Below are 26,823 nucleotides of genomic sequence, written 5' to 3'. Positions count from 1 at the left end.
AAAAAAAAGAAAAGAAAAAGAAAGTGGCAATCTACCTGACATTTAGCCAAATTAGAGGAAAAGCCCTTTCAGAAATGTCAAGGTGGTCTCTTCCAAGTTAATATGCGGACTGTACAAAGTGTAAAATATATCATTGCCATCTCAAGATGGCCATGTCCTCTGTGGTCAGGTTTCAGAGACGCCTCACATGCTACCTCATGAGAAGAAACGGTTGAGGTTACTCAGAACTGAAGAGTTTCTCCTTTGGTGCGTGTAGCTCATTGCATCATCATGCCCATTAAATGTTGCATATACAAGTCAACACACAGTAAAATGCTGCAGCACACAACTAAGTGTTACCTAGACACAAATTCAGTCCTACTAGTTGTCTTTGTAGAAATGACCACAGCTGAAAGCTGCTTCTGCACTGAATTTTTTTCATCAGATTTTATACAATCTGTGTTTATTGTTCCCAAACAGGTGCCTGGCACTGGCCATTATGTAAAAAGTGTACAGACAAATTCTCTTTTGAGTATTTTAAGTTTGTATCAAGTTTATTTTGGCATTCTATAATAATAATTATTAATATTGTATTTTTATTTTATTTTATATTCCAATGCTATTATTCTTTTTGGGTTGATATTTCTTGTGTCTGTTGTCTGTTCACCTCAATGTGATACAGTATGTATTTTCATGTCCTGTTAATCTATTTCACCTCTGTACCCTGGTGTATTGTGTGGTATTTACTGAAGTTTTAAGAAAAACTAAAAAAAAGATGTTTGTTAAAAGAGGTGGGCGTACCTGTCAAGGTGCTCAGAATGACACTAAAGGAGTGGAAAGAAAAATAAAACATGTTGTATGTTGAATTTAAGTCGTCTAATGTTGTTTATACTACCCCAGAAGTCTTAATGCCCCATAATAAAGTGTTACCATAAACAGTCCCAACACACGCACCTCCACGAGATTTAAAATCAGGCCAAAAGTAGAGCAGATAGACTTCATGCTTCCAACTTTTCCTCTCCCCTTCTAGTAAGTTAAACTAATTGAAATGAGAGCTTTGCAAATGCATAGGGACACTTTGTACTCCTGCAGGGCGCAAGAGTCATCCAATATGATGTAACACTGGCCAAGTCGCAGCACTTATGTCACAGCCCAAAGAAACACACTCACGCACTGAATAGAAGGATTCTTCATTTTCTCTCCTCCAAACATGCATCGATGAATTACCAACGTCATAAACAAAAGTCAACTGCAAATTATACAACATTTAAAACAATGTGAGATAATTGTAAAGGATTGTGATGTAGCCGGTCACACTGTTCACAGGTCATGAAAATATACTCAACGTACAGGCACTAATTCAAAGAAAAAAATAGACCAGAGCAGAAAACAAGTTATGTAACTGTCCTGGTATCAATTGACATTATAAAAAGAAATGCTTGGAGTGCAGGTCATAATCCAATCTTTTCTACCTACCGCCTCAAGAAATTACATCTCGTCTTTCTCACTATTTCTCCACCAGATCATTTCTGATACACATTTTTTTAAGCGTTAATGATTACCTGTCATTTATTCACTAATTTATTGCTCCTGGTAGACTGCCAGTTTGTTATATCACTTACCCTTTCTGGCGTTAAGTAATATGCATGCCTGGTACTTACACAACCTGCCATACAACCTTCATCTGTTATGCGTGTTCTACCATTTTCCAACTACAACTACAGAGCTATAATTCAAAACAGACATAATCTGTTGACAATACATTCTTTAAAAGGTGTCTAATTCTTTTTTTGTGTCGTTGATGATGTCACATGAATAAACAAGCACCGAACTGTGCCGCACTACCGGTTGCTACGGTAGCGAGAGCCAACGCAAGAACAAAAGCAAGGTGACTTTTAGCAAGAGCTGCAGTGCTTTGTTCTCTTCGCGGATCTTTTTCACTCTTTTTTCCCCTCTTTCCCCCTTTCCCCTTGTTTTTTGACTTGTTTGGAGTATGCGCAACCTTACGAAAGCAGGTCAGTGGAAAAGTAGGTCAGTGTGAAGGGGAGGAGAGGGATGAGAGAAGGGGAATTCAGAGAGTGAGGGTTGGGGAGGAGAGAGGGTGGAGGTGCAGACGTCATTCAGCCTGCAGAGAGCTTAAAGGGAGTAAGCAGAAAGCTGCATTGTGATCTCATTAATAACTGAACATTACACAGATCTGAGTGACCAAACACCATTCAAATTCAATACTAAACAGCAAAAACACACATTATACTGCTGTAGTGTAGTTGAGAAATATCAGAATTATTTAATGCTTTGTAGCAGTGCATAATGTCATTTAATGATTCTCCCTATCTAAAGAAAACACAACCTACTTGCATAATATCAGATGATATTTCAAGCAAATACAGACATTTTTAAAAAATGTCTCATAAATTGCTCAAAATTCACTGGAGGCATTACTTTTTTTATGTTGTTTATATACACTATACTGCCAAAAGTTTTGGGATGCCTGCCTTTACATGCACATGAACTTTAATGACATCCCATTCTTAATCCATGGGTTTAATATGGAGTTGGCCCACCCTTTGCAGCTATAACAGCTTCAACTCTTCTGGGAAGGCTTTCCATAAGGTTTAGGTTAATTTTTGACCTAGAAGCGCATATTTGTGAGGTCAGGCATTGATGTTGGGCGAGAAGGCCTGGCTCGCAGTCTCCGCTCTAATTCATCCCAAGGGTGTTATATCGGGTTGAGGTCAGGACTGTTTTGGTATGCTGAAGCATAAAGAGTTCCTTTCACTGGAACTAAGAAGCCAAACCCAACCCCTGAAAAACAACCCCACACCATAACCCCCCATCCACCAAATTTTACACGTGGCACAATGCAGTCAGGCAAGTAAAGTTCTCCTGACAACTGCCAAACCCAGACTCGTCTATCGGATTGCCAGACAGAGAAGCGTGAATCGTCACTCCAGAGAACACATCTCCACTGCTCTAGAGTCCAGTGGCGGCGTGCTTTACACCACTGCATCCCATGCTTTGCATTGCACTTGGTTATGTAAGGCTTGAATGCAGCTGCTCCCAATTGCTTCTACTTTGTTATAATACCACTAACAGTTGACCGTGGAATATTTAGTAGTGAGGAAATTTCACGAATGGACTTATTGCATGCACAGGTGGCAACCTATCACGATACCACGCTTTAATTCACAGAGCTCCTGACAGCGACCCATCTAAGGATGCTGATTTTTCAAAAAGTTTATCATATTAATTAGCATTACGTGTCCGACGTTGTAGAGAGCGATACATAAAATGCAATACCGTTCTGATACATCAACGTGTATACTTCACTCTTTCACTTCTTCTGAATCAATTACCGGTTCAAACATATATGGCTGAATTAAACCAGTATGTCCACTTGCCATTGTGCAGTGATTACTACAGTAAAGTTGAGCGAGTGGATCTCTGAGTGAGTGGAGGTTTGGCTAATTTGCATATTCATGGATCCACGTATACTAACTGAAGCAACGGTGTAGAGTTACATTCAAACTATTTAAAGGCGTGAATACATTTGTTTCACAGGAAAAAAACTTTTAAATATGTAATTTTGGTGACCAAGGATGAGTGTTAAGGGATAAAATTATTGACTACAGGGGGACTTTAAGAAATCAATGAAGAGCAAGGCAAATGGCAGAATAGATCTGCTACACTGCTGTTTTTATTACAGAGCAAGTATGGGACTTGCTACTGCCAAAACATACACGACATGCTGCTGTGAGCAAGCAAGACATGCTGCTGCTGTACAATATAGCGTAAATTAATTACCCATAGATCTATACAGGTGGAGCTGGGGACGGAGGAGGGTTTCTTAAAGCATGTTCCAAAAGCTACAGCAAATGCTGACCAGTATTTGAAGGTTGAGCATGCAAGCTCATTGGCTACTGATACAGCAGGAGCCAATCAGCTGTGCCCTATAGAGAATTATTTGATTGCAAGCAGATTGCGTTAAGGACTTATTAGCCTGCGCCATCTAGATTTTCATTACAGAACTTTGTATATTTCACAATTATCGTGATAATTGCTAATATCAACATTTTTATTGTTATGATTTTTTGGCAATATTGGCCAGCCCTAGATTCATTAAAAAAACTTGTCTTAGTATTTGGTTTAGCCATGAACTCCAGAGGTTTGTGCAAAACCTGATGATCCATGTTATCTGAGAACAGGAAAGGAAACGAGAAATGTAGATCTTTTGTACAAAGGTTTACACAGTCACACATATGACCTAGTGACCTAATAATAATGCATAATACAAAACATTTCTTCAAAAAAAAAAATACTAAAATGTTTTGTTTACTTCAATTTTGAATCCCAGATTTTCCATCTGCTCTCAGACGTTCAGAGCCCACTGCATGTATAAAGGAATGAAAGAGCAGAGGCAGAACAAGTAGGAACATGAGAATAAAAAGGAAAGCAGAGAAAGGAAGAAGGAAGAGTAAAAAGAGGAGAGGAAGAACAAGGAGGAAAAGGAGGCAGAGAGAGGAATGGAGTGGGAAGAGAAGATGTTTTGTCTCCGAACATCTGCAGGAGCGCTGGGATTCCAGAGCACAACATAACTCTGGTTACGTAACTGAGTTGCCTAAGATGTAGGTCAAAAAAATAGAGAGCACAAACAAGGGAAGAAGTGTCTGAGCGTGTATGTGTGTCATGTGGAACAGTATTATAGCATAATGATGTGCGTGCTTATAAGCGGGTGTATATCATTAATAACGGTAGTACATGATGTGTATTAATGAGGGTATGTGTGAGTGTATAATAAGAGCTGGTAAGAGTTTAAAAGAGGCAGTGTGATTCACCCAGGCAGATCACTGAAAGGCCAGCAGAATGTAGGTCAGCCAGCCCTGCCCACACCCCATTCCCTCAGTCCTAAACTGTATGACCCTCTAAATTTTGTTCTCTCTTATTCGCTCTCAGGTCAATGAACATTCACGCACTACCTTTATGCTCTCTTTAACTCTCCTTTACTTTAAAAAAATAAAAAAATAGTTTTAAATGTTACTAGTGAATTTAGGCATCACAATATTATATAAAAAGTTATACTAATTTTGATTTTGCTAAAGATACACTACCATTCAAAAGTTTTGGCTCAGTATGATTTTGGGGGAAGAAATTAATACTTTTATTCAAGCAAGGAGACATTAAATTGATCAAAAATGACATTCATAATGTTACAAAAGATTCATATTTTAAATAAATGCTGTTCTTTTGAACTTTCTATTCATCAAAGATTCCTGAAGAAAATAACCAACCTGTATCAAAGTTTCCACAAAAACATTAAGCAAAACGACTACAATGTTTTCAATATTGATAATAATAAATGTGTCTTGAGCTGCAAATCATCATATTAGAATTTGTGAAGGATCATGTGACACCGAAGACTGGAGTAATGATGCTGAAACCATCACAGGAATAAAATTACATTTTAAAATACCGTATATTAAACAGTTATTTCACAATATTATTACTGTATTTTTGATCAACAGGGTTTGTAGACATCATACACATTTCAACCAATACATTTTTTGAAGCAAATATTCATGACCTAACGTTTCATGAAACATCTGTGTTTACATGTAAAATGCTCAACGCGGCAAGACGAAATCTGACAGAATGCGGCAGTCGGATGGATCATATATATATATTTTTTTTTTTTTTTTTTTTTTTATGTTTTTAACAAATTTTCATGACTGTTCCTAAAATTTTAGGTTTTGGGTTTATTTATTTTTCCAAACCTTTTCCAGGCCTGGAAATTGCCATTTTAAAATTCCAGGACTTTTCCAAGTTTTTCATGACCGTATAATAAATGCAGTCTTGGGCATTTGAAACTATGTTCATCATTCAAATCATTCCAATCTCAAACTTTTGAATAGTAGTGTATAATTAATAGTGTTATGAAATTACCTTTAGTTTAAATGATGGAAAAGCTGATATATATCTGGGGAAATTAACAATGAACTTGATACTTGAACTTAATATTCACTATATCGACCATAGTAAAATATTAAAACATCTGAAATGTCAGTTAACCAATATGCAGTGTTGGGAAGGTTACTTTGGAAATGTAATGGGTTACAGATTACATGCATGGTATTGTGAGTCTTTTTTGTTGTTGTTATTTCACCTAAATATTGTTTAGACTCAATGACCAATCATTGTGTTGTTAAAAAGCTCTATTTTGCAAGTTGTTTCAGGTTAACATTCCTCACAGGAGATGCAGGTTCGACATTGAAACCTTTGATGTCGAAAGTATTTAAATAGTTGGCAAACATATTTTGCACTGAACTGTTATATTTGTGTAGCCTAGAAATCTAGACGCACCCTAGCGGCAGAACATTTATTTTGCCGCGAGTGTAGTCTAGCAACTTTCGGTAGACCTGAGAGCTGGAAAAACCAAACTCTGGTCAGGCCAATCATAGCGTGTGTAGAGTCGGTGGGCGGGCTTAACATAATGACGGCACGTCACAGCAGAGTTGCGGAGGTTCTGCATGCTACTCGTAAACAAAGAAGCTGACGAACAGCGGTCTTTTGAATCGGCTTTTGGCGACTCTGGAAGACTTGGAGTTTAGCTTTTCTTTGAGAAAAGAACGGCACTGAAGTCATTCTTGAGAAAAGAAGATATGTTCGAAGTTTTGCCTAACGGATACGGCAAAAGTCTATCAACTAACCTTAGCTCGGCTTCACCTTCTTCTTCGCTCTGGTTGGTTGTGGCGCTCAAGGCGCTATCCAATTGCGTGCAGAGGGAATTTGAAAGATAACCGTTTATCCCGCCTCTCGGATTGAGCTCTGTCAATGGTGAGCTTCCAGACCCAACATCTTGATGTGGGTCTAGCTTGTCAGGCTTATATTTGTGCCCTTTTCTGATATTTGCATAAATGATTTTTACATTTCCAGCACTGAAATACATTTTTATCACTCGCCATGGTGGCAAGTAGCAACTCTCAGACAGGTTGTAGCCTAAAGCTTTCAGCTGCGATGTGGATTGATGTAATTGGCAGACGTAGAGCACTGCACAAGAGAGCCAATAAAAGCATCAGAAAAGCATCGCTTTACAAACTGCCTTTAAATGGCAGGAGACACCGTGAACATCAAAAACAGGCAAAGCAACAAATGAGTATTATTCGACATCTCCTAGCTTTTTACAGAAAATATTCAAATGTAACCCCTTTGTAATCGTTAACATTTTTATAACTGTAATTTAACTACACATTTTTTCTCAGTAACTGTAACCGAATACAGTAAGATTTAATTTGCAATTAAATTACTCCATTACATGTATAGTTACTCCCCAACAGTGCCGATATGGTACATCCCAAGATACCTCATATTACTCTTTTTATATTATCAACCAACAACCAATAAACAACCCAAAGCCGCATAGCAACATGCTAAAAACCACTCTGAACACCTTAGCAATGGCATAATCACTAATAACAGCGTGGCAGTTTGAGCACCACTCACATTTTCCACAATCTAGTTCATCTTCCTCTTTTTGTCTTTTTATCATTTTGGTTGATTGTTCTCACTCGCTCGACTCTCTATCAATCTCCCTCCTCCGCTGCACCTGTGGCACAATCACCAATTTACATGCCAAATTCTTCTCATTATCCTCTCTTTTGTAATCAGTTACTTTAATCAAACGCATATCATCTCAAACAAAGAGTGAAATGATATTGACGGATACCCTATTGAGAAAAGTTCCACTCATAGTGACACATCACATCACCCACTTTGTTCAGCTCCAGATTACATGCAATAGTGAGTTAAAGGGGCTGAAGGGTTTACTGGTTGCCTTGAAATTAAGAACATAACTCTGTTTTGATGGAGGAATTTTGATCATGTGACCGGCAGAGACATAGACGTGCATAAAAAGACATTCCACAAATGATTCTGGAATATATAAAAGCCTAGAAACCTATATTGTTCTGATGTTGCTTCATAAATTCAGATTGGCCCAAAATTTGGATGCTCAAGCCTATTTAAATTGATCAACATTTTCACATTTCAAGAAAAAAAAAAGAAGAGTTTTGTTTAAAGTTTTTATATACCGGTTATCAAAACAATTTATACATTTTCTGTTTGTTAAACATTCATGGAATATCCCGACCCAATATCACTGGAAAACGTAACTTTTTTATAAAGGTGTATAAAAAAGGATGTTTGGGAAAAAAGCACGAAGGTCCTCCCCTGACCCCTAAACCTAACCGCTACTCTGGGCATAAGCAGATCATCCGAAAATGTATAAATTAGACTGTATGAATTGTCGAAATGTAAAGTAGTTATGAACTAGCATGAGATTGTGTTGAATATCCAGGGCCCAGTTGTTCAAAAAGTTTAATCAGAATTATCTAGACTTAGAAATCCCATGTTTTGCTATCCAGGTTCAGGTAATCAATCTTACATTGGTGCCGTTTTTTTTTCTCAAAGCAAAATAGGATTGGTTCCACACTTTTTCAAATGACCAAATCTGGATTACTAGTGCTCCGAATGGGGTTACATTTCACAAAGTAGGCTGCTAGCTATGAAGAAAACAACATAACCAAACACCATTTTCAATTAATTTCCTTTAAACAAACAGATCCCTAAAGAGGCACTAAAGGGATGGGGGGAAAAAATGAAATGGGAGAAAATTTGTATTTTAATGCTTTTGCAATAGTTTTGCATTCCACTAAGAAACTTTGCACTCATTTGCAAAGAACTCAAAAGTTTTGACAGTGAATGCAAAGTTTCTAAAGCGAACGCAAAACATTAACGAGAGAACGCAAAAGCATCTGATCTCAGAAAAAAACTTTTGTTTGCAGACGCCACTGACTTTGATATTTTGTTATCCACACATGAAATGTGTACTTAAGTGTCTAAACACGGATTCGTCTCAAAATTAACTTTGTCTCAGATGTTTCTCGAAATAAAAAGAAAGGAATTATTGACGGATAATTTGACAATTTTACAATAAACTGATAGTTTGCAACCAAAAGTGAAATTAATTCAAATGTCTACATTTAAATAAATAAATAAGAATATGAATGTAAATGTTTTTACAAACATATTTACAAATATGTGTAATACTTGTTGAGATCTCAAACAAAACTCTGAAGTTTATCTACATTGATTTTATATTTTATTTTATTAAAGTCAAAAATATTCCAAAACCCAGCAAGTTACAATTAACAGATGTCGTTTTAAGAGTTAGATCAGGTAGAAATAACTCCTAAAGGGAACAACTAGACATTTTCACTAAAATCCCTAGTTTTGAAGTATGGTTCTTATCTGAAAAGGGTTGTTTTCAGCACTATACAAAAACATATTGGTATGTTTAACCTTGTCTTATTGAAATTAAGTGTAAATGGTTGTAAATGCACACACCCAACCTCGACAAACTGCAGATGGATAAGTGCCCAATGCCATTTGAGCGAATACATAATCAGCACCAATAAAAGCTCCAGCCTCAATAACAGCTCTTTATTATGTCATGCACAACGTCACATCATTCCATTATATGAGCAGGGCTAAGATTATAGCCATAAAAGAAAGGATAAAACAACGTCTCAGCCCTGAAATAATTAAAGAGGCTGGAATTGTATACAAGGAGTGAGATTGAGGCTACACTTTGAAAAAGTCAAAGAAAGTGGGGCAGAAATGCATGAGATTTCTGCTCATCCATTAAAAGTGAAGGATGAATTAGGCCACTAGAGCAATGAGTCAGCCTATGTTATGCAATGCTAGCGCTCAGGGTATTGCCACACTCTGTGTGAAGGAAAGAAGGGGTATGGAGAAAGAGAGAGAGAGGTTGTTTTGCATGCACGCATCTGCGTATGTGAGAACATGAGTGACATATGTTGTGGGTAAAATGCGCGTGGATGGAACAGCTGCCTTCAGTGTGAGGCTGAGGACCATAAGGTTTGTAGGCAGATTGTGTTACTTTGCATATGATTGTTTAAATGTGTCGAAATATGTTTCAACTGCTCTAATGAAAGCAGCACTTCATTAAAAAGGCATTATTCTGCAATCATAAATCAATACATCCAGAATGTGTGAAGTATTGTGCGCTCACAGTTTGTTTCTGCATCAATATTCCACTTCATATTAATAGAGCACTTGAGCTTTATGAAGTCAAGACCACTGTCCTCTTGACTTATCGCTCTGTGATCGCAATTATTTCATGGGATTGAAACCTTCTCCTCACAGATGGACAACAGTTGTTCACATACAACTCATTCTAAGAGGAGTTCCAAAATGATACATTTTTATTCTGGATGTTTATTTCTTTATGTTCATGTTCATGTCCCCCGTTTTTATATTTAGACCAACCTTGTCATCATCTAAGTCATCCCCTTAAAGTTATTAAAACTGCTAATATTTAAATAACACTGTTAAATAATCTTGAGTAAGTGTCAAAATTAATCTCCATTTCCATATCAACATTATAATGTTGTGATACGTAGCTTAAACGGTCTCTTTCTGTTTAATTTTTAATATTAACTCAAATTTATTTATTACATTTATTGTAAGATTTTATAAAATATTACATTAAAAAAATCTATATTTCAAATAATATATAGGCCTATATAAAAAAAAGATATATATTATAATGTGTGTGCGTGTGTGTGTGTGTATATATACATATACACCGATCAGGCATAACATTATGACCAGGTGAAGTTAATAACACTGATTATCATTTTGACAAGGGTCAAATTGTCATGGCTAGACGTCTGGGTCAGAGCATCTCCAAAACTGCAGCTCTCGTGGGGTGTTCCTGGTCTGCAGTGGGCAGTATCTATCAAAAGTGGTCCAAAAGGAAGGAACAGTGGTGAACTGGTGACAGGCCAAGGCTCATTGATGCACGTGGGGAGCGAAGGCTGGCCTGTGTGGTCCGATCAAACAGACAAGCTACTGTAGCTCAACTTGCTTAAGAAGTTAATGCTGGTTCTGATAGAAAGGTGTCAGAATACACATTGCATTACAGTTTGTTGCGTATGGGGCTGCATAGCCGCAGACCAGTCAGGGTGCACATGTTGACCCCTATCCACTGCCGAAAGCGCCAACAATGGGCACGTGAGAATCAGAACTGGACCATGGAGCAATGAAAGAAGGTGGCTTAGTCTGATGAATCACGTTTTTTTTTTTTACATCACGTGGATGACCGGGTGCGTCACTTACCTGGAGAACACATTGCACCAGGATGCACTATGGGTAGAAGGCAAGCCGGCGGAGGGAGTGTGATGCTTTGGCCAATGTTCTGCTGGGAAACCTTGGGTCCTGCCATCCATGTGCCATATGCAATTTCAGTATTCCCTGGTGGCTGTGGTCTCTTTCAGCAGGATAATGTGCCCTGCCACAAAGCAAAAATGGTTCAGGAATGGTTTGAGGAGCACAACAATGAGTTTGAGGTGTTGACTTGACCTCCAAATTCCCTAATCTCAATCCAATCGAGCATCTGTGGAATGTGCAGAGTCTGATCCATGGAGGCCCCACCTCGTAACTTACAGGACTTAAAGGATCTGCTGCTAACATTTTGGTTCCAGATACCACAGCACTCCTTCAGGGGTCTAGTGGAGTCCATGCCTCGACGGGTCAGGGCTGTTTTGGCAGCAAAACAGGGACCAACACAATATTAGGAAGGTGGTCATAATGTTATGCCTGATGTGTGTGTGTGTGTGTGTGTGTGTGTGTGTGTGTGTGTGTGTGGGTGTGTGTGTGTGTATACACACATTGAGAACTTAACCCGCAACCTTCTGACTCTCTAACCATTAGTCTACACAATCTGCTCTCTTACAAAATTTGTCAAAAAAGAAAAAACAGCTATAATGCAGAACACACACAGTAATGAAGGAGTGACACCTTAACACATCTACGACGGAGAACAAATGAAAACACATGCATATAACAGCATGTTCAGGCTTGACTAATTTTGTAATTGCAAAAAAAAAAACAATACTTTAGTACGACAACAAAAAATGCTAAACTTTGACAAAGAGTAATTTTTATTCTTATAATAATGATTTTACAATGTCAAACCTAAATCCTCTGTATCCATCTAGTGTCTGCAGTTAAAAATTCATGTTATTTTCATTTTAAAAGTGTTTGTTTTCCAGTAGAAGGCAGCAATGATCCACTATAAACCAAGGCACATTTTTCATGTTATCACCACGAATGAAATCAAGACAAGTAGATCTTTTTTTAAAGTGACATTTACATAAAAATATTGCTATTTTATATAAATGTAAATTATTACAAATTCAGGAAAAATATTAGTGATATTACGTTTGTTAAAAAGAGTAACATTTATGTTACAAAAATCACATTTTACTGTCTGGTTATGTAAGCTAGTTGGACAGAAACAAGGACAAAGCATAAAAACTAGGGCTGGGCAAATTAACGCGTTAACGCTGGCGATTAATTTTTTCAGCTTAACGCATTAAAAATATTTAACGCAAATAACGCAGCGTCCGTTTTTATATCCATTTTTGCTTATAGCGTTACATGATCACCACGCTCCTATTCATGTAAATGCTTCCAAGCGCGACAAGACACAAGAGAGCGCGCTGTATGCCAATGTCCTGTCGGTGTGTGTGTGTGTGTGTGTGTGTGTGTGTGTGTGTGTGTGTGTGTGTGTGTGTGTGTGTGTGTGGATGCGTCTCATGTCAGCTAATCAAGGGACACTGACACACACACACACACACACACACACACACACACGACGCATAGATAGACTCGCGTCAGTTTCCTGCTCACATCGAGTTCTCTTTTGCTCTTGAACAAACAATAACACAGAGGATTTTGAGTATTCTCATATTAGGAGTCTTAAATTAGTTAAATAACGTCTTAAATGAACTTAAAGAGTTGTGAGGAAATGAGATGCGCGGGACAGCGCGTGAGATCCGCGGCTGTTCTTAAAGTGACAGTAGCACTGATGATGCCTGTCATTAATGTTCATCAAAGAACAACGGGAACAGAGAAAATTGTAGCTTTAATGATGATTCATCTATATTTCATTTATTATTTATGCAGTTAAAGGGTTAGTTCACCCAAAAATGAAAATTCTGTCATTAATTACTCACCCTCATGTCGTTGGACACCCGTAAGACCTCCGTTCATATTCGGAACACAAATGAAGATATTTTAGTTGAAAGCTGATGGCTGAGAAAGGCTTCACACAGGCCTCCATTGGCATTCAGTACATTGACACTTCCAAGATCCATGAAAGGCACTTAAAACGTCGTTACAAAGTCTATCTCACCACAGTGGCTCTACAATAATCATACAATGCGACGACAATAGTTTTTGTGCGCAAAAAAAAATCAAAATAACACCTTTATCCACCTTGTTCTCGACTTCCGTGTATGCCTCCACGACGCATGCGCGAGAATATGACGCAGATCCGGCGTTCGGACACATGACCCAGAAGCGATTTGTTTACGAGCAGAGGAAGACGCGCGTGTCTAAGCTGTTGGATTCTACATTGATCGTGCTTTAGGTCTCGGCGTAGTGCTCAAAATGGGGCTTAAGTGTGTATTTCATCGATTCCCGAACACCGGCGCTACGTCATATTCTCGCGCATGCGTCGTGGTGGCACACACGGAAGTCGAGAACAAGTTGGATAAAGGTGTTATTTTGATTTTTTTTTTGCGCACAAAAACTATTGTCGTCGCATTGTATGATTATTGTAGAGTCACTGTGGTGAGATAGACTTTGTAACGACGTTTTAAGTGCCTTTCATGGATCTTGGAAGTGTCAATGTACTGAATGCCAATGGAGGCCTGTGTGAAGCCTTTCTCAGCCTTCAGCTTTCAACTAAAATATCTTCATTTGTGTTCCGAATATGAACGGAGGTCTTACGGGTGTCCAACGACATGAGGGTGAGTAATTAATGACAGAATTTTCATTTTTGGGTGAACTAACCCTTTAAGAAAGGTTTGATAATTATTACATTTCTGTATATATATAACAGGGAAGGCCATGGGTAAATATAACATTTATTATTTTGGGTTTATGTAAAGATTGTTTTAAGTTCACTTAAATTAAAAAAATTTTTTAAAGCCTAATAAATGTTGAAATTGGGAGCTTTCAGTTATACTGTAATGTAACGTCATTAATGTTTCATAGAGACTTTAGTATCAGTGATACTGGCCTTCATTCATAAAAAGATGACAATAAAACACATATTTAAAATATGCTGTCTTTAAATTGTTTATACATTAATTTGGAGAGTAACTGAAATTATTACAATATCAAAATATTAAAAACTTAAAATATTAAAAACTTGCGATTAATTACAGAAAAAAATGCGATTAATTAGTTAATTTTTTTTAATCGATGCCCAGCACTAATAACAACATAGCATAACATAAGTATTTAAGCCCATTTTATTATTTGCATAATGAGATGAGTGATAGCTGCATAGATTTTCTTTTGCACGTTTCCACTCTTCCCTTTTCCTCTTTTGTTTTACTAAATTGGTCTCCTGGTATTTAGATCTTTTTTCTTACCATAATTTCAGTTTGTTGATTTTGAACTTACAGAACCACGTCACCTCTACCAACCCCTGCCCCTTCTCATACTTTTGAGTGAGAGTCCTTCTCCGGGTGCACGCTCCGAGTCCCGACCAGGTTAACATGATCTCATTGACGTGACGTGCAAATGAGCCGTAACTGAGCTGGTACTTAACTAGAAAACTGGTGACCTATTTTAATTGTAGTTATGTAATATTGTTGATTCTAATGTATCTTTTAAATCATTAATCTGTCTAACATCATGGTGGTGTCAACTTCCTGTTGTAGCAACACATTAAAATGACACACTGAGATACAGCAGTGTAGCTCCATTCGGCCTGCATTTTAAAGATTACTAGAGGGGCTATAACTGGAACTCAGGCCCCTCTATTCCCCGTATTCAAACACCTATTTTAATCTCTCAGACGTCACTTTTGCCCTTGTAACTGGACAGCATTAGCCACATTTTAGCTGAAATTCAGTAGTGCCACAAGCACATTAACCCGATTATCCATTAGATAAGCATCTGTCTCCTCCTTCTGTCCGGTTACCTGTAGCCGACAACCTGTCAGATGTCCTCGCACGGCCCAACACTAGAACAGCTCAGTTTTGACCTACTTGCTACAGACATGCTCATGCTAACTGAAACACTAATCTAATCTTCAAGACATTATGCTGATTTGTAGAAGCATTCTACAAACGTAATCTTCTCCTTCAGAGCATAGGTTGTGACATATATTACACTTTCGGCCATAACACACAGAATTCATGAGAAAGTAAGCAAATTAACGCATTTTTAGCAAATGAAACGAGTTGAGCAAACTCAAAACGAGAACTATACGACTGAGAGCTCGGTGTGAGTTTTCAGTTGTATAGTTCTCATTTTGAGTTTGCTCAACTCGTGGGTTTGAGTGAACAAACTATTCAAGCTAAATGTCTCCAACTGAGTTGTTGACATGAAACTGACATGCCGTTTTAATGACCTAATGTTAATTGAGACTTCTAAAACATTTGCCACACCGCCGAGCTATTTAAGTGAACTGAAAAAAGCTTTGCAAAAAAATTCAAAGCCATTTACAGCATCAAAAGTAAAAAAAAAAATAAAAAAATTAATATCTTACAATTCTGACACAATTTTGAGTTTACAAATTACATTTTTTACTTTATTTCTCTTTAATTCTGAGGTGTAAACTCAAGAAAATCTGAGTAAAAAAGTCAGAATTGTGATATGATAACTCAAAATTGTGTCAGAATTGTAAGATAATGCTGGTTATGCTGGTTCTGATAGTCAGAATACACAGCGCATCGCCGAAAGCGCCAACAGTGGACATGTGAGCATCAGAACTGGACCATCAAGCAATGGAAGAAGTTGGCCTGGTCTGATGAATCACGTTTTCTTTTACAACACGTGGATGGCCGAGTGTGTGTGCATCGCTTACCTGGGGAACACATGGCACCAGGATGCACTATGGGAAGAAGGAAAGCCGGTGGAGGCAGTGTGATGCATTGGGCAATGTTCTGCTGGGAAACCGTGGGTCCATGTGGATGTTACTTTGACACGTACCACCAACCTCAGCATTGTTGCAGACCATGAACTCCCAAACGGTATTGCCTGGTGGCTGTGGACTCTTTCAGCAGGATAATGTGACCTACCACAAAGCAAAAATGGTTCAGGAATGGTTTGAGGAGCACAACAATGAGTTTGAGGTGATGACTTGACCTCCAAATTCCCCAGATCGCAATCCAATCGAGCATCTGTGGGATGTGCTGAACAAGCAAGTCCGATCCATGGAGCCCACATCTCGCAAATTACAGGACTTAAAGGATTTGCAGCTAACATCTTGGTGCCAGATACCACAGCACACCTTCAGGGGTCTAGTGGAGTCCATGCCTCAATGGGTCAGGGCTGTTTGGGCAGCAAAACTGGGACCAACACAATATTAGGATAATATTAATAATAGTCATAATGTTATGGCTGATCGGTATGTATAATCTACATATATTATATATAGGGTAAACATACCTATTAAGCTCACCAAAATCTGCATTGAGACATTTTAGTGCACAGGGTATTGGTTTGAGTACAAAAAGTTATGTTAAAATAAAATATTAATCTCTCACACAATAGTTTTATTTTAAAATGACAAAAGCATTTCAATTAAGATATACATCATTAAATACAAAAGGTCTGGCTGTGCTTAATGGGCACATGTTTGCACCCTTTAAGGAAGCACACCCCTGTTGCCATTACGCTCAAATCATGTTTTTTGGGGGAAATTCTTGTTTATTTTAAACAACATTTTTAAAGAATAATTTTATAAAGATTAACTTGAAGTGACAACCATGAGTTAATATTTAAAGTCTGTTTATGAAGTCTTTACATAGACATCCAATGTGGATGAGCTTAAAGGGAGCACACTGAGCTTTATTGGAACAGCAAACGTTTTTTTTTTATTAATAATTATTCAATTAAAATTAAAAGGACAATTTTGCTAAATAAATAATCCATGTCATGTATTAAGTTCATACATATTTTAATATGAACAGCTATTTCTGAAAATGTCTATGAAATTATGCTTTTTCTTATTGATATCACACTGAAGCTGTGAGTTTCATAGGGGTGCACCCTTTAAGCTCACCTTACAATACAATAAACAACTGTACATTTATAATATAATAAATTTAAAAGTACAAGCCAGCAATGCCCGTGAAGTAATATATTAGTGTAGCACACAATCTTATACAGCTAGTAAGCTAACAATGTTCCGTAGCACCTGCGCTTTGTTGCTAAAACTATCTTTTGGATCGAACTGTAATTATTTCCCACATCCAGGATCCAGGTTATAATATGCAAAAGTCTAAACATGAATCTCTTAATTTTGCAGTAAGAAGTTATACTTAGTTATAATAAATAAAGGCTTAAACGTTTAAAAAATGCACATTTAAGGGGCTACTCTTCTGGTGAACGTTTTCAGACAGCTTTCAAAATGGCCGCCAGACAGTGTGAACACATGACTACCCATATCTCAGTGTGCAAAGGACTGATTAGCTTGAAATTACAGGAGGTATATAGTAACAAACACATCAATTGGTTAAGACATCAAGTAGGATGCTAAATATATATTTTTTTCATTTTATAATCTGAGCTCAAAGATAGTAGTGTGCTTAATGGGTACTTGAGCTTAATAGGTACGTTTACCCTATATCAGCCATAACATTATCACTATAAATTTTTTTAATAGATCATCTTTTCCCAAACTCTCTAACAAACCTAAACTATCCATTTCTACTCTGCATGTCCTGTTCACTCAAACCCACTCAGACCAGGCCAAATAAGGCATTTCTTTAAGGGTGGCTGTACTGTCACACAAGTGACTCAGGGAATCATGATAATTGGTAACAGAGCTTCATATCTACAGCCAAACAAACCCAGTAAACACAAGCCAGGGCCTGGGGTGGCCAGCAGCTGTTGGGAGGAAGCGCTCTGAATCACAGGGACAACAAAAGAAGTCTGTTTACAACGGCACTCTTTCACCCATGCCCACATCTTCTTCTCATCCTCTCCGGTGCTTCCCGCCCACAGCCTGAACGGTCCTGCTCTTTTTGCTCTAATCCAAACACCCAAGGTTGATGGGAGGTGCGAACATGTGACCGAGGACTCACATGAGGCCAGGCGCTCTGTGTGAGGGAAAGTCAGGCGAGTGTAAAACTAAAGGTAACAGAAGTCAACACACAATTACACGCTCGCTTAGGCCAACGAGGCTCTTAAACAGGCTGGAACTGTAAACTAATCACACTTGACCATGTGGCGACTGCTTTTCAACATTGTGGTGTTTATTTTTATACTGACATCATCGTGAATGAGTCATAATGCAAACCATGCAACTTTCTTAAAAAGTATCCTTTGAGATGTGATGTTTTTTTTATCTTCCATTTGCAATTAGTTTGAAACGCCTTCTGGCACTGAATTAAAATAGACCAGTTCTAAGAACTATCAGTGTGTTTCCAATTAGTTGCTGTATCATGTCCAGGCGAGACACCGGAGAGATGGGATAATTTAAGTAGGTTAATCATCAGCATTAGGACATGGGCAGTCATAGAGCATGTTTCTTGTTTCTGTTTAGGTTACTGGGTCAAGCAGGAGGAGAGAAATATCACGTGAAGAAGCAAAGCGTGTGTGTGTGTGGAGCAGGCATCATGTGCCGGAGATGGATATGGTTGGGTTTCTCAAACACACACACACATACGAAAATTATATTATGATTAATCTGTTCCAGCTCAAAAGATCCCATAAAAAAATATCTATCTTTGCATTTGCTTTGGTCAATTCATGCGTGTAAAAAAAAAAAAAAACGTCTAACCCAGATAGCAAAAAATATCGGCACGGCTTCTTTTTGCCGCCGGCCCTAAGCTGTCGGCTATAGGTGCGTCCCGCTGGCGGTGATGAAACGTTTGCCGCCGAATACGTCACTCCCATTTCTTGCGAGATGCCGCGGCCGACTAGCCGGCGGGCCGCCGGCTTCATTTTCTCTGGCGGTTGCCTCCGCCTAATGGACCGCGGCCGGCTGGCGGCAAGCCGCTGTGAAATACAAGGATTTCTACTCTCAAATTCGACCAGCCACGTTGGCTATGTTTGGCTTGTTGGGAAATAGAGTGGAACTGACAGCATTTTAACTAGTTCTCACATTTGAAGCGATTATAAAATCATAATAGCCTATATGTGAATTATATCAAATATTATTTTTTTTTGCTCCAAAGCCATTAGGGTTTATAACAGATTCTTGACTCTTGATTCCATGATAAGGTTAGGTTTAGGAAATTACATTTAAATTTTCACTTGATTATTTGCATGTCGAGTGTGTTTAAACAGTGTTGGTCAATTTGACCCATAATGGATGTAGGCTAATACTTTTTTTTTTTTTAGCATAATAGGAGGGTTAAGAAAGTTTGAAAGTTCATTTTAGGATAACACTTATTTTTGTATTGGCCTTTTTTCTATTTCTTTTTGGACTGACTTTAAAATAGACATGACAAAAAATTAGAACTAACTTCATGACATTTTACTTTGTTTTCAAAACCCATATTTTTCTGAAAAACAAAAATATATTATTAATTATTTAGGAAAAATTCTACATTCATAAGACAAGAATAACTCAAAAGAAGCCCTCTAATATTACCTCTTATAAAGCTGATTTTTACAATATTTGAAACCCTCTCAAACATGAGGTCGCAAAACAAAAAGCTTACAAAAACAGAAACCTGAAAGCTTTTCAATTTCATGTGACTGCCTTAATATTATAAAGTATTTTCTATCTCAGAATTCTTATTTTTATTATTTATTTTATATACAGTGTTACATTTGTTGTTATTCTTTGTTCTACATATTCGGAACTGTACCACAATGCTTTATTATTTTTATTTTTCTCTCATTGTACTTTTTGTATTGTACTTGTCTATACATGTACTAATTTAAATAAAAATAAAATAAAAAAAAACAGAGAAGTACCTCCACCGGCCGAGAGGGGCAGTATACTTAAAAAAGACGGAAGACAAACCGGTAAAACATACAGATTTACCAACAGCGGCCGCTCATCACATGGTTTTAGTATTTGAAGAGAGGAGATCAGAAAATATCCTCGACTACGAGCGTTTAAGTAAGTACATGTTTCCTTTTTGTGTCACACAATATTATGTTCATTTTTGATGTATAGCTATACCGGTAGGTTGTTTTAATTAGTTTGTTCAGACACGCACGCTGATATAGTGCACAATACACAGTGTTAGCTAACACGTGCTGTTTCGCCTTTTTTACACACTGAGTTCAAGCATGTTCTACATGTTAAAATGTATCTAGCTACTGTAGGTAAGTTAGCCAAAGCTTTACATCTAGAAAGACTTAAGTTTAACTTTTGGTGTTTTCTAACAAAACAGAATGATGTATATAGGTTATTTAAATTATTTTGTTAGTCCGAACAAGCATGCTGCTAACGTTAGGTCAGTTTTAGCAAGTGTTAGCTAACATGTGCTGTGTTGCTACTGTTCTTCTAGCATTTAAGGTCATTTATGAGTTATTTCTCTGAACTGCTGTACTTATTATGTTTGAGGACAATGCAGTTTACTTGAATCACTACACTGAATGAATACATTTTACTGTTCCACATTTGGCTGACCAGTTTTTCCCCCCACAGCATAGCTACTGTATATTCTGTATTTAACGTTAACAATGCGGTTTTGTTCACATTTTCTTGCAGATACCTTGACCAGAGCACAATCGGTTATCTTCATCCAAGAGACCTATTGTTGGACAATCGTTTCGGCTTTCAAGGTAAATAAATTGTTAGTCACAATGTCTAGTTACTGGGCTATAAGGAGAAGAATATTGAAAGGAGTTGAGATGGACAAACAGGAAATTGCAGATGTTGGAAACTTTAACAGTATGGAAAATTGTGCCTGTAGTTGTTGTTATATATATATATATATATATATATATATATATATATATATATATATATATATATATATATATATATATATATATATATATATATATATATATATATATATATATAATTAAAATAAAATATTTTTTATGTAGATTTCCAGAATGAGAACCAAGCCCTGAGGGAAAGCAATGCACGAGCAGGTGAGAACATGCACTCTTTCTTAAATTTTACTTTTTTGACTGTGATGTAGGTCCAAAATTACCAAATGCCTTTCATTTTGTAGCTTCGGATGACAGCGGCTCACTTCATGAGCAGGTGAAGCAAGTTGGGACAATGTTGACGACGTTTGCTCGTACTGGGCAATCAGGTACAACTTGCAAACAACACCTGTGGTTGTTGGTTTAATTCCCACTGGGGCCACCTGTACATGTAGTAGACCTAGTTGTAAATGTCATAGTTTAGTAGTTGAGGGACCAGGACTGACTGCTTTATTCTTTTATTCTGTGAACCCCTGTAGGTGCAGATCAGACCCTAATGCTGCGACGTCTTGGAGAGTTTGGCGATGTTGTGCATAGCATGGACAACAAAATGGACACTATGCTGCAACATTTCAGTGCCAATGTGTCTTTTGGAGAGTTATCCCTGCCAGGGGGTCTGTTACTCCCCCTAGACAACCCATTTGGCGTTGCTTGACAACAGTTTGAGGCAGGATAAAGAGCTCCAGTAAGTGTGCTGATTTTGTTTATAATGCTGTAGGGTAATCTAAAAAGTAAAATTTAAGATTGTACACTGCATATTCTACAGTCTGAATCACAGCCTGTCACATTTTTATATTTATGTATGAGAAGCTTCAGAGATATGTAATTTGTAACACTTTTTTGTATTTTCAGCTTCGGTTTTTGGCAATCAAATGTGGGAGGGACCTAAAGACAACCGTGTGGCGAATGCTTTAGAGTATCTTCTCTAATCACCTTTCCATTAATACAACCTGGACGGGTGTAGGGGATAAAGCATGTTTTAGAGACATGTTCCTGAAGACCATTGTTCAAAGTAATATATATATAAATATATAAATTTGTTATATATTTAAGTAGATGTGTGTGGCCTTATGACATTCACATGGAATGACAGATCTGTATTTTCTACAGGAGCCATCCGGAAGAACCCGGCAACCCAGGATGCCACTGATGAGGCGGTCCAGGTTAGCGCTATGCGTTACCTGAAAGGAGCATCTGATCGTGAAGGTGGAAAAAGACGCCGCACAGCTGAGAGGGACCCACAGCCGACCTCTTACACCTAGGCTGACTACTGACACCTGGAACCCTTTCTTTATCCTGCAGTCAGTAACATCAAGACCCCTAAAGAAGCCAGAAGTTTCAGGCTACACTCACCCAATCCACACTGTTCACTGTGGAAATTACTTTTTTTTTATTCCCTGTGACCCTGCCTTGAAGGCAGCTCCTTGGATAGATATGGGATGGCGAGGTTGTTTGTCCTTTATATAGGCGCACAAGAAATCACTGAAGATAAGCCAATTTGCGCTGCCTCATTCTGGAGGTCGGGGAAAACCGGAGAACCCATAGTCAGGCTTGTTATAATGTTCTGTTCTACTACTGTTCTATTCTTCTCCAGAGCTTTACTCTAAATTATTACCATTTATGCTATTGTTAGAAATGGCTTGTTAAATGTGATGTTATACCTCGATTTATTTGGTATCCTGCACATTCTTTGGTACCAAATATCCTCATTATTTGATATAATATTTAATGGTAATTCTTTTCATCCCAGAGCTGACCTATTTGTTATTAACAAATATTGTAAGTGTTATAATTTGCTTGTAAGGCTGTTTTTTTTTTTTTTAAACCAAAATTTAATTGGAAACATGCAGGTTCTTTAGTAAAAATGTTTTTTGTTATTTATAGGCCTATTTAAGCTTATTTATTGTCTGTTATATTTAATTTATATTATCTTGTATCATTGATAGTTAATGTACTTTGAAATGTGGAATAAAAATGCCAAATGGGAATTTATCTGGTTTGTTCAATTATTATCCATCATAAACTGCATGTTACAAATATATGAATAATAAATAAATATATATATTATTTATTACACAATAAGCGGAGGCAGATCGTTCGAAAAAAGCGTTTGCCTCCGCCGGGCCGCCTTCTGGTATAAAGGCGGCGGAACGGCGGTTTGCCTGCGGGCCGGCGGCGGTACGAAGGCGGTAGGAAGCCGGCTGCCGCTTTTAAAAAGCGGCTGCCGCCGGCGGTGCGCCGTCAAACGTGTTTGCGATTACGCAATTCTGACGCTTCTACAGCCGCCGGATCACCGCCGGTGGTCCGCCGACTCATTGCTATCTGGGAAACAGCTGGCCATTTTTTAAACAAATGCTATACTAAACAACTTTACTAAGTGAAAAAACTATCAAAAATAAATGTATAAAACTAAATACGTGAGAGAAAAGATGTAGACAAACTAGCCAACAACCTTGTTTGCTGAAAGCCTGGATGATTAGTCAGTTAGTCAACCACTGTGACCCACTCCAGTTATGTTTATAAATATGAAATCATCCGAATTAAATTTGACATCTACAGCTGATGCTATGATTTCAGAAGCCTTGGAATATAAGTGCACAAGTCAACTGGAGTAGCCTACTTGGTGCTTGTCCGTCATTTTCAGATTTGTACGGTCTCTGATGACTATTTACTTCATTGTATGAAAAAGTGCAGTATTTGTCTTGTTTAACATCCCTTCATTGTGTGTTTCCTGCAGAAGAAGAAAAAAATCCAGCTAAAACCAGCTTAAGCTGGTTGGCTGGTCTTTTTTTTACCAGCCATGGAAGAAGTAACTCATACAGGTTTGAAATAACAAACATGAGTAAATTAGGAGAACATTTTTAGGGTGAGCTACTCCTTAATTTTCAAGGCTGATCTGAATTTTCAATACCTGACATAAGGCATGTGTAAAATATAAACTGGAGTAAATCATTTGTTTAGTTGTTTTAGGGAGTAGTCCTGAGGTAACACACATTGGTTTTCAGGACCCTAAAATGAATGCCACACACCGATGATGCCAGACTGCAGTAAATAGGAATAAATTACTGTACAAACTGAATAAAACGTTGCTTCCCTCTACTGGATAACCAAGTGAACTGTTTGCAACGAGACTGCAAATATACAAATGAAAATCATCACCATAAATCGCTGTAAAATGATTATAAACAACTGTAATCACAAACAAGTGGAACTGGTCCGTCCTGACCACAACAACAGGTAGCACCTTAAAAACGGCGACAATGCAGCTGAATAATAACGACGCCAAAAAATAGTCACTAAAATGGAATTTAGAAACAGCTAGTAGAAATAGAAGAATTAATTGAACTCACCTGAGAAAGTACACCTCAAAAGCCTGCCTCAAAGCCGCGTCCACCGCTGAGCTCCAAACAATCACTAGTAAATGGACGGGTGCGCCATCTTGCGGTAGGAAGAGTTGGGAAGCTTGTGTCTTTTTTTGTTTTTTGACTTTGTTAAAATACCCACAAAATCTGATTTTACATTCCAGTTAAATGTAACTGAAATTTTAAACATCATACTTTAAGGCATCTTAATGTGGTTCTGCGCTTACTCCAGCCACATAACGGCCTGAATGTGACAGATCTGGGGCCTCATTTATAAACGTTGCGTACGCACAAAAGAAGGCGTACGCCGCTCTCTACGCAATAATTGGTATTTATAAAAAGCAAACTTGACGGGAAAATGTGCGGTCCTTCACGCAAGCTCTGACCCAGGCGTACGCATAAAAACGGGTGAAATGAGAAATGGCGACACCGTCGGCAGATGGAAGAAACACGTGAAAGTGTGTGAAACTGTACCGTTGTGTAAAAGAAATGGCAATACTGCCTCTCATAAATAACAAGAAGACTTCACAAAGCAAGTCTTACGTAATCGATCAAACGGGTGTTCGTGTACACCCGAACACCGTTTGATCGATCTGCAGTGTAAAACAAACAGAATCAAACGAAAATTACAACAGATGCAAATTAACCCATATTTGCAAAAAGAAAAGTGAAATATGTTCTGCAATAATATTGGCATGTTATGCAATTCATCCTCATAAATAATATGGTAAACAGAACGAAATAATGTGCAAAACTGATATTCTCGTCAATGTGTCCGTCTGGCGGATTCAAGACAGATAGATAGATAATTAGATATATAGATAAATAGATAGATTGATGTATTCATTGTCCACTGGGGAAAGTTGTTTTCATAGTAAAAATGTCTTCATCAGCTACGGAATCATTCATGCATATGCCTTTAGTTTGTTTTATTTTTGATAAAATATCGTATGTATGTCTCAACCATTCAGAAAGCTGCAAGACTTTCCATTTGCACTGAACTATAGCCTATTTCCACGTAGATTATAACCGACATCTGTAGCTTGTCAGATGCAATTAAATGGATGGAAATAAAATGCCCCATCACAATGCATAATGACGCACAATGGCTGATCTTGCGCTCTTAGAAGATGTCGCAAATGGAAGGAGTCGGAGTGAACGCATCTTCAGACAGCAAGAAGACTTGCTGGCAAACGAGGACACACTCAGGCGATGGTGCGCTAGACGATTTTTTGCCTCGACTTTGATGTCCGACCATTTCTTTTTTATTTCGGCCACGGTCCGAGGTTGTGAGGCTACAGCATTCACGGCGTCTGCAACCTTTTGCCACTCAAGTGCCTTTTTGTCATTAGTAGCCTAATGCCCACACTGTGCCCTCCAAAACAACATTTTTCTCATCTTTTCCACCTTGCCAACGATAACTTCTACTTCACATTGAGTGAGGTTACGTTTTTTTAGTTTTCAAATGTGGCAAATTTGTTTGCCATGATTTCCTCTCTGTGTTTGCCATGATTTCGCAATCGATGAATATTAACTTGGGGGCGTTTCGCGGACTATTTATGGGCAACTATGGGCGTGACATGAAGCCGCAAAAGCTGCGCTACATTTAGAATTGATTGTGATTTATTAAGGGAAATCTGCGTAGGACGTGCGTGCGCACGGTTTTATAAATCCGAATATTTCTGTGCGTACGCACGTCCTATGTTTCATCCGTACGCCACTTCTGACGCAAATCCTACGCAAAGTTTTATAAATGAGGCCCCTGATCACTTCAGCCCCTTTTCGTCCTAGAGGCCGCTCTGGTCCTGCTGTGCCTCTGTGTTCATTTAAATACAGCATCAGGGCAGCATTAAACTGTGCCATTGTCATGACAGGTTTCTATTTTACATCAGTGCTTTACTATATTTTATAATTTTACTATATTTCCATTCATAATTTCAAGTTTATTTATTCAGAGAATTCATATTCAAGTTTTCACATTTGAGCAGTGTAAAGACAGCATTAGATATACAAGTTACAAGATATACACCGATCAGGCATACCATTATGTAATATTGTGTTGGTCCCCCTTTTGCGGTCAAAACAGCCCTGACCCGTCAAGGCATGGACTCCACTAGACCCCTGAAGGTGTTCTGTGGTATCTGGCACCAAAATGTTAGCAGCAGATCCTTTAAGTCCTGTAAGTTGCGAGGTGGGGCCTCCATGGATCGGACTTGTTTGTTCAGCACATCCCAGATGCTCGGATGGATTGAGATCTGGGGAATTTGGAGGCCAAGTCAACACCTCAAACTCGTTGTTGTGCTCCTCAAACCATTCCTGAACCATTTTTGCTTTGTTGCATGGTGCATTATCCTGCTGAAAGAGGCTAATATATCCCACCCACTAACAGGTGCTGTGATGAAGAGATAGTCAGTGTTATTCACTTCAGCTGTCACACTGGTGCCTGATTGTTGTATATTTAGTTATAAGACCT

The 26,823-nt window shown here is 38.1% G+C and overlaps 1 long non-coding RNA gene across 1 annotated transcript; it reads left to right on the top strand.

Annotated features, from left to right (window-relative positions):
* The first annotated feature begins 19,958 nt into the window (after positions 1–19,958).
* Positions 19,959–22,979, top strand: LOC307140590. Its single transcript, XR_013818261.1, has 7 exons — positions 19,959–20,161; positions 20,759–20,832; positions 21,103–21,150; positions 21,234–21,317; positions 21,468–21,673; positions 21,841–22,000; positions 22,099–22,979. It is a non-coding gene; the product is annotated as an uncharacterized lncRNA (long non-coding RNA).
* The last annotated feature ends 3,844 nt before the right edge of the window (positions 22,980–26,823 follow it).

Source organism: Gobio gobio, assembly GCF_949357685.1.
Source record: "Gobio gobio genome assembly, chromosome: 17".
Classification (NCBI taxonomy): domain Eukaryota; kingdom Metazoa; phylum Chordata; class Actinopteri; order Cypriniformes; family Gobionidae; genus Gobio; species Gobio gobio.
This window is presented reverse-complemented; position numbering and strand designations above follow the sequence as displayed.